The 6083-nt window shown below is 39.1% G+C and overlaps 1 protein-coding gene across 2 annotated transcripts in view; it reads right to left on the reverse strand.

The window, feature by feature from the left end:
* The window catches only part of LOC115129759 (cysteine/serine-rich nuclear protein 3-like), a 30299-nt gene that overhangs the window by 22276 nt on the left and 1940 nt on the right, over positions 1–6083 (reverse strand). The window lies entirely within an intron of this gene.

Consider the following 6083-nt stretch of genomic DNA (forward strand, 5'->3'; position numbering starts at 1 on the left):
ACGCACGCACAGAAGCAAGCAATCAACAATGTCTCCTCTTCCTATCCATCCACCCACAGAAATGTGCTCTTTCTTTCAGTTTGAGTTTAAAATGATGCTGGATTAACAGAATTTATAGAGAGAGTGAGAAAGAAGTGGACAGACAAAGAAAAATCTAAAATTAGACTAGGCGCCATCGAACAAATCACGAAACGATGACTCCATGCCATTCATATGTTCTGCCATTATATTCCAAATAGACATGAGTCATGAGCAATACCAGACAAAGAGCTGTATCTCCCTTATTCAGAGAGCTGTATCTCCCTTATTCAGAGAGCTGTATCTCCCTTATTCAGAGAGCTGTATCTCCCTTATTCAGAGGGCTGTATCTCCCTTATTCAGAGAGCTGTATCTCCCTTATTCAGAGGGCTGTATCTCTCTTATTCAGAGAGCTGTATCTCCCTTATTCAGAGAGCTGTATCTCCCTTATTCAGAGAGCTGTATCTCCCTTATTCAGAGAGCTGTATCTCCCTTATTCAGAGCGCTGTATCTCCCTTATTCAGAGAGCTATATCTCCCTTATTCAGAGGGCTGTATCTCCCTTATTCAGAGAGCTGTATCTCCCTTATTCAGAGAGCTGTATCTCCCTTATTCAGACGGCTGTATCTCCCTTATTCAGAGAGCTGTATCTCCCTTATTCAGAGAGCTGTATCTCCCTTATTCAGAGGGCTGTATCTCCCTTATTCAGAGGGCTCTTCAGAGTCACTATGGTCTTGTAATGTTGCCATGGGTGAAAATAACAAGAGAAACATCTGCTTTAAGATGGAAGGTGACAGAAAGGTGTTACAACATCAGTACCTCTAGGACTATTCTGTGTGTGTGTGTGTGTGTATTAGAGGTCGACCAATTATGATTTTTCAACGCCGATACTGATACCGATTATTGGAGGACCTTAAAAGCTGCTGCCGATTAATCGGCCGATTTTTATTTATTTATTTGTAATAATGACAATTACAACAATACTGAATGAACACTTATTTTAACTTAATATAATACATCAATAAAATCAATTTAGCCTCAAGTAAATAATGAAACATGTTCAATTTGGTTTAAATAATGCAAAAACAAAGTGTTGGAGAAGAAAGTAAAAGTGCAATATGTGTCATGTAAGAAAGCTAACTGGGCTTGAACCAGCAACACAACGACAACAGCCACCATCGAAGCAGCGTTACCCATGCAGAGCAAGGGAAACAACCACTGCAAGGCTCAGAGCGAGTGATGTTTGAAACGCTATTAGCGCGCGCTAACTAGCTAGCTATTTCACTTCGGTTACACCAGCCTCATCTAGGGAGTTGATAGGCTTGAAGTCATAAAGAGCGCAATGCTTGACACACAACGAAGAGCTGCTGGCAAAACCCACGAAAGTGCTGTTTGAATTAATGTTTACGCGCCTGCTTCTGCCTACCACCACTCAGTCAGATACTTAGATACTTGTATGCTCAGTCAGATTATATGCAACGCAGGACACGCTAGATAATATCTAGTAATATCGTCAACCACGTGTAGTTAACTAGTGATTACGATTGATTGTTTTTTATAAGATAAGTTTAATGCTAGCTAGCAACTTACCTTGGCTTACTGCATTCGCGTAACAGGCAGTCTCCTTGTGGAGTGCAACGAGAGAGAGGCAGGTCGTTATTGCGTTGGACTAGTTAACTGTAAGGTTGCAAGATTAGATCCCCCGAGCTGACAAGGTGAAAATCTGTCGTTCTGCCCTTGAACAAGGCAGTTAACCCACCGTTCCTAGGCTGTCATTGAAAATAAGAATGTGTTCTTAACTGACTTGCCTAGTTAAATCAAGGTATAAATGTTTTTATTTTTTTTTAACCTCTCTGAACCACCCATACCGGATCCAGGATAATTGTCATCAGCAACACTGAATAGCATAGCGCCACAGTCAAATAATATTACTAGAAAATATTAATATTCATGAAATCACAAGTGCAATATTGCAAAACACAGCTTAGCCTTTTGTTAATCCACCTGTCGTCTCAGATTTTGAAATTATGCTTTACAGCGAAAGCAATACAAGCGTTTGTGTAAGTTTATCGATCGCTCGACAAAACAATAAGTACACTTAGCATCAGGTAAATTGGTTACGAAAATCAAAAAGCAATCAAATGAATTGTTTACCTTTGATGATCTTCGGATGTTTTCACTCACGAGACTCCCAGTTAGACAACAAATGTTCCTTTTGTTCCATAAAGATATGTTTTATATCCAAATACCTCCGTTAGTTTGGTGTGTTATGCCCAGGAATCCACCGGAAATAGCGGTCACGACAACGCAGACAAAAATTCCAAATTATATCCATAAATGTCCACAGAAACATGTCAGACGTTTTTTATAATCAATCCTCTGTGTGTTTTTCAAATATCTATTCGATAATATAATCAACCGGGACAGTTGGCTTTTCACTAGGACCAGGAGTAACAATGGCCGCCTTTCTCTTTTGAGCACAACTCACTCTGAGAGCCCCCACCTAGCCACTTACGCAATGTGGTCGTTCACGCTTCATTCATGAGCTATTTGCAAACTTGATCTACGGACACTTGTCTCATGAGCTAACACGTCACTGGAAATCAATTCAGTCTCTATAAAATGTTAAGCAAATGCACTCTAATGAGAGGTATAACATGTATTTATTTCCCACTGACTGAATAAACAGTAGCCTTTACCACTGCACAAAACATGACCTAGCTGTTGGAAGCACGATAAGAGGAGATAGTGGAGACGTCCAATTACTACTGTATGTGTCCTTAGAGCGAGTTAGTGAGCCCTTTTTCGTGGCTCTCTTCGCCCTCTCTTCTCCTAGTGACTGGTGAAACTAATTGTGCTGCATTTAAAATCGGCCACTGATTTCTCTCCCAGCCACTGCTCTCTCTTTCTCTCTCTCTCACCCACACTCCCACTTTCTGTCTATTTCTCTCTCTCTTTCTCGTTTCAACTTCTCTCTCCCTTTCCCTCTCTTTCTGTTTCTCTCTCTATATATATATATATGTTTCTCTCTATCTGTTGCTCTGTCTCTGTTTCTCTCTCCCTATATCTGATTCTCTCTCTATATCTGTTTCTCTCTTTATATCTGATTGTCTCTCTATATCTGTTTCTCTCTTTATATCTGATTCTCTCTTTATATCTGATTCTCTCTCTATATCTGTTTCTCTCTATATATCTGTTTCTCTCTCTATATCTGTTTCTCTCTTTATATCTGTTTCTCTCTCTATATCTGTTTCTCTCTATATATCTGTTTCTCTCTCTATATCTGTTTCTCTCTCTATATCTGTTTCTCTCTGTATATCTGTTTCTCTCTCCCTATATCTGATTCTCTCTCTATATCTGATTCTCTCTCTATATATGTTTCTCTCTTTATATCTGATTCTCTCTCTATATCTGTTTCTCTCTGTATATCTGTTTCTCTCTCTATATCTGTTTCTCTTTGTATATCTGTTTCTCTCTCTATATCTGTTTCTCTCTCTATATCTGTTTCTCTCTTTATATCTGTTTCTCTCTCTATATCTGTTTCTCTCTCTATATCTGTTTCTCTCTTTATATCTGTTTCTCTCTCTATATCTGTTTCTCTCTATATATCTGTTTCTCTCTTTATATCTGTTTCTCTCTATATATCTGTTTCTCTCTCTGTTTCTCTCTTTATATCGGTTTCTCTCTTTATATCTGTTTCTCTCTCTATATCTGTTTCTCTCTTTATATCTGTTTCTCTCTCTGTATATCTGTTTCTCTCTGTATATCTGTTTCTCTCTATATATGTTCTCTCTGTTTCTCTCTCTCTCAATCAACATACACCTCTCTCTCTGTCTGTTTCTCTCTCTCTCTGTTTCTCTCTCTCTCTCTCTCTGTTTCTCTCTGTCTGTTTCTCTCTCTCTGTCTGTTACTCTCTCTCTCTCTCTGTTTCTCTGTCTGTTTCTCTCTCTCTCAATCAACATCCACCTCTCTCTCTCTCTGTTTCTCTCTCTCTCTGTTTCTCTCTCTCATATATATATATATGTTCTCTCTCTCTATGTTTCTATCTCTGTCTGTTTCTCTCTCTATATATATATGTTCTCTATCTATCTATTTCTCTGTCAACATTCCTCTCTCTCTTTCTGTGTTTCTCTCTGTATGTTTCTCTCTCTCTTTCTCTCTCAACATCCCCCTCTATATCTCTCTCTCTCTCTCTTTCGCTCCCTCTTTATCCATATCTATTTCTTGCTCTCTCCCTTGCTCTTTCTCTCTCTCATATCCTCTCTCTCCAATCAAACGTGGAGCAAGGAGATGCAAAGTAATTATCTAGATGAAAGTGGAAGGTGAGAGGTGCTGTGTATCTTCCTGTCTGCATTCTGTTTGCAAGTTTATTTCATGGAAAGTCCCCAGACAGAAGCCTTAAAGAGGTGTGAGCATGGTTGGCTATGATTGGAGAATAAGTTTACTAAACCTGCAAATAAAACGCTGATGAAAATGAGTCCACCAAACTCAGGCAAATACAAAGAATACAATACATTTACAATGGTTTGCTAGGTCATAATATACATCTTTTTTATAATACTAAATAATCCCAAATAATGACCATCTCTTACAAGTAATGAACATGTGAAATGAATGAATCACACTTTCAGCGGACCTCAGCACCCTGGTTAATACCTAGATGTTACCTTTTGTAAGCGGCTTATCCTCTCCTAGGGGGTGAACAGCAATATGCTGCTGGAGACTGAGTGAACATTCCAATCAGCTGCCATGGCAACCAGCCATGAAGAGGAGGGGGAGTGAGGAGAGGGGGGGTGGAGGCGAGGGGAGAGCACTATGCTGAAGCATGAGTTGGACAGGGAAGTATACCACATCTCACAAATAACTATTATGTATGCTAGCCAGGAGAGGAGAGGACTATAGATACCGTATACAGTGTGGCTGCACACACTTAGGGATGCACCGATGTGACATTTTTGTCCGATGCAGATATCCAATATTTTCCTTGCCAAAGAAACAGATACCGATACCGAGAACCGATATTTAACATTTGAGCAGACTTTTAAGCATTCTAGTACAGTTAAATAGTTGAAACAAAGTGTCATATGTTCATTTGTTCAGTTAGGAACAGATTGTTTAATGTGTGTGTGTGTGTGTGTGTGTGTGTGTGTGTGTAAATGAGAAAAATGACACATCCATGAATGCATTTTATCGACACAACCGATATTCATGACACACATATTTTAGCTGCCCCGCATTACAAAGACGGTTAACTTCTTACTATCCCATCTTGACCTTATGGAGAAACTTAAATGCTTTGAAATAAATATTGGTTCAAATTAAAATGCAGTTAATCATTTTAGGTTTAACTGCTTGAAAAAAATGACTGTCTCAAGGCGGCCGTAAACTGCTATAAATGGCACAACTTAAACTTTTCAAATGTGCTGAACTGACTTGACTGGTAAAATGAGAGCAAATTTACAACACATCACCTCATCTTTAATTGAGGAAATACAAAAATTCTGCCTTCTAGGTAGTGGTCGCTGAACGTCTGGGGGTGATGCACATTCAAATGAGTCATTAGGTTTGTGGTATTGAACAATTTCACTTCCTCCCCTCCTCAGGAAATAACAGATGGCCTTTCTGTTATCTTCCTTTGAAACTTGAAAATAGATCCACACAGCAGACATTGTGGGCCAGGTTAGGAATGCTGTGTTGCACATGCAGCGCTGTGTTGTTCGTGACGTCCTTACGTCACCTACCTACGTTGTGTAGGTATGCACTTCAGCTTTGACATTGGTTTTCGACATTGCCGTTAAACTACAGATGTTGGCATTTTTGGCTAATATCGTCCGATTCCGATATTCTCACCGATATATCGTGCATCCCTCCTACACACAACAGTTATGGAGCTGTATCAATGACAATACAGAATGATCCATTGAAATATAGAATAGTAATACAATTCTACATGTAAACTACAGTATAGACTATCATATTATTACTATGCATTATGAAGCATTCATTGGAAGTGTAACTAGGATACTATTTTTAACAGACAATGATGCAACCTCTCTCTCTCTCTCG

This window comes from Oncorhynchus nerka, linkage group LG5, assembly GCF_034236695.1.
Source record: "Oncorhynchus nerka isolate Pitt River linkage group LG5, Oner_Uvic_2.0, whole genome shotgun sequence".
In the NCBI taxonomy this organism is placed as follows: Eukaryota; Metazoa; Chordata; class Actinopteri; order Salmoniformes; family Salmonidae; genus Oncorhynchus; species Oncorhynchus nerka.